The following is a 12482-nucleotide window of genomic DNA, read 5'->3' as shown; positions in this document are numbered from 1 at the left end:
CTCTATGCTGCTATAGCGTATATATAGACGCTATAGCAGCATAGAGGGTGATAGCAGCGGCTGGGAATGCGGAAAATCAGCCGCGTTCGCAGCCTGTCGGCGGTTGTCGCCGAAGCGGAAGTAGCCGCCGGCGGGGACAGGACGATCGGAGCGGGGCTGCGAGGGCACCATCCAGCTTCGGGGGGCTGAGGGATGCCCCAGGTGAGTAAATGTCATTTTTTTTTTGCCTTAAGTATTCCTTTAAACGGTCTCTTTATCTCTAAAAACACACTTGTTCCGACAAGCATATGCGCTACCTTAGGCCACTTCCCTTTGTACTAAGACCAAATTGCATTCCTACTAGGTATCCTAAAACACAAAGCCTCTATATATTTGCTGCATACTAGTGTTGTCCGGATCATGAACGATTCGGATCTTTGATCCGAATCTTTTTTGTGAGTCGAATCATCCGAATCATCAAAATGAACAGATTTGAATCAAAAGGGGTGGAGCTAGGATCGGCACGCCCCCTCTCTCAGCGGGCACCGGGGTCCTGGAAGCAGAGCGGAGATGGATCGCTCAGTTGGAGAGGAGCCAGCCAGCCTTGCAGGGACAGGTAGTTGGGAGAGGGGACATGGGTGCCACTGCCAGATATGTGTGGAGCACACTACTGGCTGCAATGTGCTGCTGATTATAGGCTGTCTGTTGTAGTTGTGAACAAATGGAAAACTTTTGGCTGAGAAGCACAGCTCAGTAACTCTGCATACAGCTTGGAACACAAGCACTGTGATTGCTGTGCAATATGATACTCCTGCACTGCTCTAAACAGCTGCACTTATCTTCTCCCATAATTTATGATGTGTTCGAGGTGAGAAAAGGGGAATGCTTTCTTTCACTGTGCGATGTTTGCATTCAGAGTATACAGATGAATATATAGGTGAAATATATGTAAAGCATATGATTGCAATTGGGTATTGTGTGCAAAAAAACATTTCTGCTCTCTGCTCACCCCTCTTCGTTCACCTCCTCCCTTGTGTTCACTCCCTGCCCGTCTCTGTCCACCATCCCCCCTTCTCTATCTGTCCACCCCCCTACCCCTTCTATGTCCGTCCGTCCGTCCACCCCCTCCCCATTCCCCTTCTTTGTCTGTCAACTGCAGGGAAAGTCCTTTCCTGCTAGTAATTTCAAATACCCTCCCCCCCCCCCCCCCCCCCGAATGCTTCCCTAGTAAAATGATCCGAGATTCGGATCAAAGATCCGGATCTTTTCAATGATCCGATTCGAATCATCCGGATCATTGAAAAGATCTGAATTTCGCATCTCTACTGCATACTACCCCTCCTCCTGTTTCCCCCCCCCCCCATTCCCTTTAGATTGTAAGCTCGCAAGGGCAGGGCTCTTTCCCCCTTTTGTGTCTTGGTAACCATTATACATTTTATTCATCATGTTAATTTTATCACTGTCATTCCCAATTCTATAATTTGTATTTTGTATCATTCTTTGTATTTTGTCACTAATTATGTATCTTGTATATTGGTGTACACCATTGTCTGTATTATTATGTACCCCATGTTTGTTTCTTACTTTGTACAGCACCACGGAATATGTTGGCGCTTTATAAATCAATAATAATAATAATATGATTCTCATGCAGCTGCCTAATGTGAGAATCTAGTTTGGGGAAAAGTGCAATAACTTGTTAGATCCCTGGTTAAAGAGGAACTTTAATGCAGGCTTTTCTGGTATTACCCATTAGGGAAAATTCAGTTAGCTGTGCAATAAGCTCACACCAATTTTACCATTACCTAGTATGCTGGCTAGGTAGCACACGTTGTGCAATTAGCATAACCCACATTATCAGCATTGCGAGGGTAATGCACATTATACTACAAGTGTCTAGTTACACATGTATATCTATGATGAATGCTCTCTTACCTTGAATAAATACATTTGACAAAATAGGTGTATTTGGACTGAAGCACCTCTCATAGTTTAACCAGAGTAAGCCAAAAAGATGTCTTATGGTGCTCATTAATTATACAATTTTCGGAAACGATCGGTCATGAGAGCCGGATTAAGGTTAAATGTGGCCCTAAGCAAAGTAACTGATTTGGCCCCCCCCATCATGTCGTAATAGAATCAGAAGATGCAGCTGCACAGCAACATGCCGCACGCCGGGGCAGCCGAGCTACTGGTTGCTATGGGCAACAGCCGCTTTCCTCTGTGGGTGCACAATGCAGGGAATAGCAGCGGCAAAATGCAGAGTGAGAGATGAATGGCTGGGACATTTGCACTCAGGGGCTGGGGCACCCCTGTGAAGAGGGCGCCAGATATCACAGCAGCTGCACTTTCCTCCTGCATCTCCAGCCTGGCAATAGCAGAAAGCTCTGGACACCGCTAAACTGGAAGCCGTTCCCAAGACAGAATTACATAACCACCCCCACCACCGAACAACCGATTTCCTCCCAAACTAGACAGCCACCATGCAGCCTCCATTCCAGTGAATATGATAGTCCAGCAGAGAAGGCAGCCGCAGCGGGGGAGAATGACAGCACCAGATGACTCACATTCACCTATTGCGATCCAAGCAATAGAGGTCCCGTCATCCGGAGCCCATCTGTCTCCTCTAGAGTGCTGCTGCTCTGTTACTACTACTATTACTACTTCCTACTTCCTGTCTGATCTGAGAATCAGGAAGTTCAGAGCGAGCGGCTGCACTGTAGAAGAGACAGATGGGGTTTAGATGAAGGGATCTCTATCGCTTGGATCATGGATAGGTGAGTGAGCGTTTGCCATCTGCTGCTATCATTCTTGCTGCAGCTGTGGTTCTCTGTGGGAAGGGAGGGAGGAGTGGGCAGCGGCAGAGCGCACAGTAGCAGGAGGGGGACCTAGGAGGAGAGCCTGGCTCTGAAGACAATCAGCAGTGCATGGCATCATTTGACAAGACAAGACAAATAACATTTATATCGCACTTTTCTCCTGGCGGACTCAAAGCGCCAGAGCTGCAGCCACTAGGACGCGCCCTATAGAAAGTAGCAGTGTTAGAGAGACTTGCCTAAGGTCTCCTACTGAATAGGTGCTGGCTTACTGAACAGGCAGAGCCGAGATTCGAACCCTGGTCTCCTGTGTCAGAGGCAGAGACCTTAAAGGGACTCCGAGCAGTGCCTGTGGGTATGCCTTTAAGCATACCCATGACTAATTAATTACATCCTCATACCTACCAGCATGATGTTTGCAATTATATCCCAATGGGTTCCTTATATTTCATTGCATTGTGCTGAATCGAGCTGCCGACTTTGGAGAAAAGTCCTGTGTAATACAATGTAACTATGGAAAGATGCATATCATTTTGAAGCTCTCTTTCTTTTCTTTCCAATGATAGATAAACTACCACCCTTAGCCTTTTAGTTTTCGATATTTTCATGATCGAAATTGCCGTGGCCGCGATTTTGATCACGAAAATAGCGAAAACTAAAAGGCATAGGGCGGCGGTTTATATATCATTGGAAAGAGGAGAAAGAGAACTTTAAAATGCTATGCATCTTTCCATAGTTACTGCACTGCTCAGAGTCCCTTCAACCATTATACCATCCAGCCACCGCTGACAGGATGGCGAGGGCTGGTTTATGTGCTGATGGGGCCCCTTTGACTCTGAATGGGGGGCCCCAAGCGACTGCTTTTGTTGCCTGGTCGGTAATCCGGCCCTGCCATTAACAGCCGAAATCCCGCTCAATCTGATCAGATTAGTTAGCAGGAATTTGGCCATTAATAGACACGGCGGATTGTTTCAGATCGATTACCTCAACATAATCAGTTCTCTGCAGAATTGTACCATTAATGGGCATCTTTAGAACTATATTACAACAGAACTAAATGCTAAACCGGGACCTGATAAGCCTAGAGTAGTCTATAGAAGAGATGGCATAGTGTTGTTAGTAAAGCTATTACTGCTCAATGGTTAATGGATCAGCAGACATTTACAGTACAATTACATGCGGACCAGGGATATCTGAGCTGGTAATGTGCTATATTTGATCAAACTGTCAAAATACGCACTCGTTTGTTGATAAAACAAATCTGAAAAAAATACCTAGAAAATAGCAGAGGTGTGAAGTATTGGCTTTACATTTGGCTCTATTACTGCAGTAAAAGGTTTATTCAGGTTGAATTTTTCTTTTTAGTGTGATGAAATCGATCGCATTCCAGCTTTGCAGGTCGCTTGGATTTCAGTATCCATTCTAGGGGGTAAAAAAAAAGGAGGATGAAAGAGAAAACAAAATCTAAACGTGTAAGCTGCCTTTTAATAATGACCATATTAAAAATTCAATAAATAGAAATATCTCTGATCTTTTAACACGCGCAGGCGGTGTACAGGAAATTAAATAAAATAAAAAAAACCCTTGTTAATCCTTTTTGATTTCTGTAGGTAGTAGCTGGGAGCAGAATTCTTTGACTCCTTCAGATCACTTGTAACATATTTTTAATCTGCGACACGCAAGTAATCAGGGCAATCTGTGCGCACCCTGCTATTCTCTCCTCATGAAAGGGAAAAATATATATACAAACAAAAGAGGAAGTCTTTGGGTTGTCTGTCTGCATTTTGGTAACACACAGGCTAGCATTAGTTTAGAATAGGTGATAACCTGGTATTCTTTATCTTGTCTTTTCCGCACCTCTCTAACTCCTGCCAACACTTCATCTGGCTGTTAGTCATTTTAAGCATTCCCCATGAGTCCTAACCTTACCCCCTTTCTCTTCTTGTCAGCTGAAATGTTTCAGAGCTGTCACAGGCTTGTTGCTTATTGATGTTTCCGTGTGTTTTATGTCTTCCCTAAGATATGACAGCCCCTGACACAAGGCTGATTTCAATCTCCCCGCTTCTAGAGGGGCCTACGACTTTACTCTCAGAAATCTAGCCACTTACATGCTTCAGAGACCACTGCTTAATAAAAATGTTTTCGGTGCCATAAAATAAAAGTGCGTCTCTCAAAGCAAGCATCTGCCAGGCCGGAAGAAAGGACATATGAATATACAATATAAAAAGCACGAAAGACGCTCTCTGGCATTCTCGGCATTCTGGCAGAAAAGGAGAAAAAAAAAGCAAAAGTGGAGATTGACTTCTTCGGACGAAAGGTTTTGACATCACGTCAAATCCCCTCAGGCCTGGACTGGTAGGGTAGGTTTTGGTTAACATGGCTTTTCATCATATCGACTGAACAACATAGATGTGTTCTACAGACTTCTATTCCCAAAGTTTATTAGCTTGGGTTTTCATGTCTATTGGAACATGACAGGTTGTCACGGGCATGAGACTGTGTAAGACGGTACAGTCAATTTTCAGTTCCAGGAAAAAATAGAGGGGAGGAAAAAAAAATCTGTTCAACACAATAAGCTGATAGTTCTGGCGGCACAAAATGTGAACTATGCTGTGTTAATATAAAGCTGTGATAATATTGTGAGGAGCATGGTGCGTATGCCATTAGCTGCGTTAAGCAGAATTACATGCATAAGCCTTATCGCATGATGAGTAAAGCAGAATGCAATGCATTACACGATTCTCATTGTGCGGTAAGACTTTACTCACATGATTCTGCTTAACCAATCTGGGACAGACCTGTTTAGTCCCCTTAAGGACCAGAGGTTTTTTTTTCATCCCTTCACTTTCTGATCACTGTGATTGGCTCACAGTGATCAGGTGGTCAGGAGCCAGTGAAACAAATCCCAACTGATAGGAGGAAGCTCGTCTGTCACATGACAGCCACAATTTTACTTCCTCCTGGAGCAGCAATAAGCTCGGGACTGTGTTATGCCACGGTGTGGGATCTACACCTCATCAGAGTTAGAGAGCCACAGATGCTGCATAGATTTTACGTACTGGGGTCTGGATTTTTTTTATTAACTCACTATGGCATCCATGTGGATGTACGTGCTTCATTAGCATTTAGCATTTGCGTGTTGTCTGTTGTCAATTGGCTTATCCAAGGAGCATGGTGCTTTAGCTATTTTCTGTAGTGTCAGCTATAGTTGGCCATTAAAGACAAAGTATAGTATTTCTAATATATTCTTTATCTACTAAACTCAATGCAAAAATATACTTATTTAAAATATAACGGCTAATTTTATTGGATGCTGCAATTACTAACACACTTGAGTGCTACCTTTAATCAGTGTTGAGCACCTTTGTCTATGGGAGCCCGGAGCAGAACAAGGCTGAGCCGATCTGTGGTGAGAATATTCTTGCTGCAGATTTCCAATTCACTGCTGGACAAACACATCTATTAAGTTTACTATGGGCTACTTACTAGTTGATAATATTGGTCTGCCACCTGTCAAGAGAGAACATCAATACTACACTCTAGGCCACAGGCTCTGCCGCCCCACTGAGTGATTCTAGTCAGGGAACATGAGTACTAGTACTAGATTCTCAACAGTGGTGGACCCAACCAGACGCCTGGACTGACAACGATCTAGCATGTGTATGTGGCTTAGGGGGCAGCTAAATTTTTCTCTTTATCATAATCACTTGTCAATGATCTGGTATTAATATTTACATCAACTAACTATGTCATCATGAAAAGGAAAAAAAAATCAATGGATATCCTATTTCTTTACAATTCCATATCTTCCATTGATTGAACCATGCCAGAGTGGGGCGGGAAATCTGTATAACAGAGTGGAATGGTGACTTCCAAGTAAAAGTACAATAAATAATTTATATTTGTTCAGTTGGTTCCTAATAATCATAGTCGGTCAAACAGCTTTTGAGGCCCGTTTACCATTACTAGTTCACACAAAATCTGTCCCACCAATGTAACTTAACATATAACAATCCAAGTCGTCTCATATTGGATCACTAATCCCTTTACCTTAGACTTGGCTAACTACTAGTCAACCACTCTACTAACTCCCTTTTTGATAACATTCACTCTGGTTTCTGCTATAAACATACCAGTGAAGCTGTTCTTGCTATAGTAACCAATGACTTATTAACTGCAAAATCTGAAGGCCACCAAACCATGATCATCATTGTTCTACATCTGTCTTCACCCTTTGAACCTGATCACCTTCCTTTTCTTTACCAAATTCCTGTACCTTTAGGCAATAGGCATACAGGGTCATTCTTTGTCTTAGCTTTCCTTATATCAAAGGAAGGATTTTTGCCTTTCCCATTCCAGCTACACCTCCTTTCTTCACTCCCTCTATGTTAGGGCACCAAATGACTTAGTCCTTGAACCTTTTTTTCCTCCATCTGCTTCATCTGCACTCTTGGCTTCCAACAGCAATAATTGGTGGATGACACTAAAATATCTCTGTTCCTAATCTTCTTTCATTCCCTCTAGCTTTCTTAAAGTCTACAAAGTAAAAACAAATATTGTAACTTTTTTGTGTTTCTGAATCAGTCGTCCTGTTTGACATAGATATAAACATTAACTAAACAGTAAAATGATTTCCTTAGCTCAAAAGTGAAATGTTTAACTTGGTTCAGCACTTGTTTTTAAACCTCACATCAAAAAGTTAACCTCCCCATCATCTCCAACCAAAAACACTTCACATGTTTTTTCCTTCTTAATTCAGAATGAGAATGAAATGCTACCTCCACACTGTCACTGACTACACATTCTTTTTAGTGGTCCACCAATGAATTGGCAAATACTTATCCATCCCATTCTGAACTCTGCTGTTGAACTCATATGCTGCTCCTCTTTGTTATTCTTTTGATTGTTTGGCAATTAAATGCATTTCAGCAATCACCAACCTCTGGTATCTTTAAATACAACTTTAAAACTATCATCTTTTGGCAAGCGTATAGGCTGGGTTGACACATAAATCTGTACAGTTCAGTTTCAGTCGTGTCCTGTCAGTTTTAATCAGTTTGTTTTGTGACAGTGACAGCAAAGAAACTGATACAAACTGATGAAAACTGATAGGACAGGACCGGAACCAAACTGTACAGATTTAAGTGTGAACCCAGCCTTAGGCTCGTTTTGGCAGTTAATAGTGATCAGTCATTGTTTGCTCATAACCTATTGCTGCTACCAACTCCTCCTCCTCTACTTGTATACTCAGCCATGGCACATAGCCAAGGGTGTAAACAGAAAAGGAGCCAGTGGCAGCCAGTTAGCTGAGCAAAAAGAATTCAAACAGGATGGACATCCCTGTAGACCCTCTTCAAGCAAATTGAAGACTGCAAGTTTCAAACAGTGAAGACCTCTATCACCACGACAGGAGTCAAACTGCAATCAAGGTTGCTGATGAAGATGCTGGTTCCGCAGAAGTTCTACAAATACTTCAGAATAAAATATGACAACCTTACGTGCTTTATTTTGAACACAAAGGTTTAATGTGTATGGGGGCTCAGGAAATACATATTACCCAGATTGGGGGTGATTATCTGTTCATCCCAAGTTTGAGTGATTGGATTGCATCATAAAACCCATAAATTCCTATACATAGGTGCATCCCACATGGTGTGGAGATCCTATGCCCAACATTGGTGCAGACAGAGGTCCTAAAATAGAGGGGCTATGTTGTTTCTCAGGTTTAGGGGTCATGTCACGCCTTTGTTATGGAGCCATGCCCTCTCTGCTGGTGGCTGTGGGACTCTTCAAGGGGAGGGGAAACACTAATTTATAATGTTTGTTTTCTATGGAGCTGAAAATATCAGCACCATGAAATGCTTCTTAAATAATAGCCAGTGAGCACGGTAACTGGCCACAGCACATAGCGTGTCGTGCTTGTCCATGATGTAAGTCCTGACGCTTGAGCCACATTTCACCTTTTTATTTGGTGGTCACTGAGTGTCAGTGTCCTTTAGGAGTATTTGCATAGGGTAGCATGGCTTTCTGTACTATTTTTGAATTAATCCCATGTGCTTTATGAATTTAATGCCTGTATTTCCATTAACTAACCAGTGGCATGAAATAATAATAATAACAGCTCTTATTCACTAATGTTTGCTTTTTACCCATCACTGTTTTTGTGGGCATAACCATATTTTAGGAAGAATGGTGTTTTAACATTTAACTGGAAATAAACACATATGGCTTGTGTGCCTGCTTCCCAGTTCATGTCCATTGCTTCCTGACCGGCTCTTTCATGAGCTGTGCAAACCACAGTTTTGTGGCACATGATATGTCTGCAGCAGTTTGCAGACAAAGGGCTTGATTCACAAAGCGGTGATAACTCAGTTATCACGCCTAAAAGACTTTAGGCGTGATAACCTTTGCACCAGCAAAGTTATCACCGCTCAGTGGCGTACCTAGGGTATTTGGCACCCGGTGCTGGTTATCCACAGTCACCCCCCCCCCCCCCCGGGCTGTGGAGTCGGTACAAAAATCTTCCGACTCCTCAGTTTATGAAACCACGACTCCAACTCCGACTCCGGGTACCCAAAATAGCTTCAACTCCGACTCCTTAGTCTTAATACTTAACAGGGCTGTGGATTTTGTACCAAAATCACCCGACTCCTCAGTTTATGAAATCAACGACTCCGACTCCAACTCCAACTCCAGGTGCCCAAAATTGCCCAGACTCCGACTCTTCGACTCAGACTCCACAGCCCTGCCCCCCCGTAATTGGGGCTACGTTGCGCAAAAAATGTGTGTGGTCATATACCAAAATGTGGGTGTGGTCACGGGTGGAGACTAGTTTACATGAACTTAGCAATGGTGGGACATTAGATTAGGACAGTGGTGGCGAAAAGTCACTTATCTATCGCAAAGTGCCAACAGCAATTTAAACTAAATACAAACATTTTAACTCATACATGAACATTATGGAAAATCCAAGTTGAAAATAAACTGTGAAGAAACAATTTCATCCATCCTACTCCTGAAAAATGTTTTTTTTTTTTTTAAAACCCCCCCAGTTTTATTTTCTGTTTTAAAAAGCTAAAAAAAAAAAAAAAAAGTAGGTTTAAAGGAGTTATCCGGGCAGTTTTAATAAAATGAACGCCCCAAGCTCCCAGGACCTCCCTCGCCGCATCTCTGCTCTCAGCCGTTCGCCGGAGGCTAAGAACTACTACCACCTGCGCAGTCCGCTCCGGCCCACGTGGCGGTGATTGACAGCGCCGATCGCGCAGGCGCAGTACAGAGCAACCTCCAGGTCGCTCTGACATCATCGCCGGGGACCGGGTCGGAGCTCCGGCGAACGGCTGAGAGCAGAGATGCGGCGAGGGAGGTCCTGGGAGCTTGGGGCTGGAGGAAGCCCCCGGTTAATTTTATTAAAACTGCCCGGATAACTCCTTTAGGGCTGGAACCCACAGGAGCGCTTTTGGCAGCGTTTTGACAGCACTGCGATACGCTAGCAGTTTGCCAAAACGCTGGGCTAATGTTAATGGATGGGGCAACTTCCACAGGAGCGTTTGCGTTTCTCAGAAACGCAAACGCAGGACATGCAGCATTTTGGGAGCGTTAGCGCTTCAATGTAAAGTATTGAACCGCTAGCGGAAACGCTCAGCAAAACCTAAACTGAGCGGTTTTGCTAGCGTTTTGCGGTTCAGCACACTGTAACAAAATGAAAAATAATTCACAGGACCAATCAGGATAAAAACGCAAAACGCAAAACGCTAGGCACCCGCTGGGGAAAAAAATACAATGTTGCAAAACACGACCAAAAACGCGCATGAATCCGCTTGCAAACCGCTCAGACAAAACGCTAGCGGTTGCGTTTTGCGTTTGCGGTTTTCAGTGGGTTCCAGGCCTCAATGCTATTGTCTCATATGAGGTTGATTCCGCTTTTCCCATAGTCTCGCAGTTAGCAATCATGAGGCCCCCAACAAGACAAATTCAGCAATCTTGAGGCCCCCAACAAATCATGAGGCCCCCAACAAGACAAATTCAGCAATCTTGAGGCCCCCAACAAGTCAAATTCAGCAATCATGAGGCCCCCAATAAATTATGAGTCCCCCAACAAGACAAATTCAGCAATCATGAGGCCCCCAGCAAGACAAATTCAGCAATCTTGAGGCCCACAACAAATTATGAGGCCCCCAAAAAGACAAATCCAGTAACCATGAGGCCACCAACAAGACAAATTCAGCAGTCATGAGGCACATAAATAGACAGCATTTCAAATAAATAGGCAAAATGCCCCATTAATATGGTAGACACCTCTCACCTGGCTTCTGAATTCTCCTCTACTGGCTGCTGTGCCTGGCTGGCAATACTATTTTTGTCTGGATTGGCGATGATGTGTGAGCTGAAAGGCCTGGCAGTGATGCTGTGGCCTGACTGGCGGTGATTATGTGGCTGGGCTGGCTGGCGGTGATGCTGTGGCTGGACTGGCTGGTTGAAGTAAATGCTGGCCTGACTGGTGGTGATGCTGTGGCCTTTTTGCCAGTGATTCTGGGCTGGTTGGCTGGTGGTTATGTTGGGCTGGCTGGCCTAGATAGTTTAGGTAGTGAGAGGTGCCCCACAGTTTAGGTAGTGCCAGGAGCCCCCCAGTTTAAGTAGTTACAGGAGCCCCCCAGCTCAATTAGTGACTGGAGCCCCCCAGTTCAGTTAGTGACAGGTACCCCCCAGTTCAGTTAGTGACAGGTACCCCCCAGTTTAGGTAGTGACAGGTGCCCCCCAGTTCAGCTAGTGACAGGTGCCCCCAGTTTAGCTAGTGACTGGTGCCCCCCAGTTCAGCTAGTGACTGGTGCCCCCCAGTTTGTGTAGTGACATGAACCCCCAGTTTAGATAGTGACAGGAACAGGAAAAGTTGTGACTGGGCACACCATCTTTGGTAGGGTGCTTGGTATTGTGGTATAGGCAAACCACCAAAGTATAAGTCCAGAATTCAAATATACCAGCACTCCAGCTTTCTCAAAGAATCACGCTCTTTTATTGAGCTAACATATCCACAGAAATGACCGACAATTGTTTCGGGGCCTCGCAGGGTCCCCCTTTCTCAAGGCGTGTGTGGTTACCAATATCAATAAAAGAGCGTGATTCTTTGAGAAAGCTGGAGTGCTGGTATATTTGAATTCTAGATAGTGACAGGGACCCCCAGTTTAGATAGCGACAGGGACCCCCAGTTTAGACAGCGACCCCCCAGGTTAGACAGCGACCCCCCCAGGTTAGACAGCGACCCCCCCAGGTTAGACAGCGACAGCGACCCCCCCAGGTTAGACAGCGACAGGGACCCCCCCAGGTTAGATAGTGACAGGGACCCCCCAGGTTAGATAGTGACAGGGACCCCCCAGGTTACATAGTGACAGTGACCCCCAGGTTAGATAGTGACAGTGACCCCCAGGTTAGATAGTGACAGCGACCCCCAGGTTAGATAGTGACAGGAAACCCCAGGTTAGGTAGTGACAGCGACCCCCCAGGTTAGATAGTGACAGCGACCCCCAGGTTAGATAGTGACAGGGACCCCCCAGGTTAGATAGTGACAGCGACCCCCAGTTAGATAGTGACAGGGATCCCCCAGGTTAGATAGTGACAGCGACCCCCAGGTTAGATAGTGACAGCGACCCCCCCAGGTTAGATAGTGACAGGGACCCCCCCAGGTTAGATAGT

At 44.7% G+C, this 12482-nt stretch overlaps 1 long non-coding RNA gene across 2 annotated transcripts in view; it reads left to right on the top strand.

The window, feature by feature from the left end:
• Positions 1-8279, top strand: part of LOC137561193 (uncharacterized) — a 50357-nt gene extending 42078 nt beyond the window's left edge. For both annotated transcript variants that reach the window (XR_011029911.1, XR_011029912.1), the window contains exons 3-4: positions 4816-5155; positions 8047-8279. This is a non-coding gene — a long non-coding RNA (uncharacterized lncRNA). The remainder of the gene's footprint in view (positions 1-4815; positions 5156-8046) is intronic.
• The last annotated feature ends 4203 nt before the right edge of the window (positions 8280-12482 follow it).

The sequence above is a fragment of the Hyperolius riggenbachi genome, chromosome 3, assembly GCF_040937935.1.
Source record: "Hyperolius riggenbachi isolate aHypRig1 chromosome 3, aHypRig1.pri, whole genome shotgun sequence".
NCBI classification, from domain to species: domain Eukaryota; kingdom Metazoa; phylum Chordata; class Amphibia; order Anura; family Hyperoliidae; genus Hyperolius; species Hyperolius riggenbachi.
The sequence above is the reverse complement of the archived record's forward strand: the minus strand, read 5'-3'. Positions and strand labels throughout refer to the sequence as shown.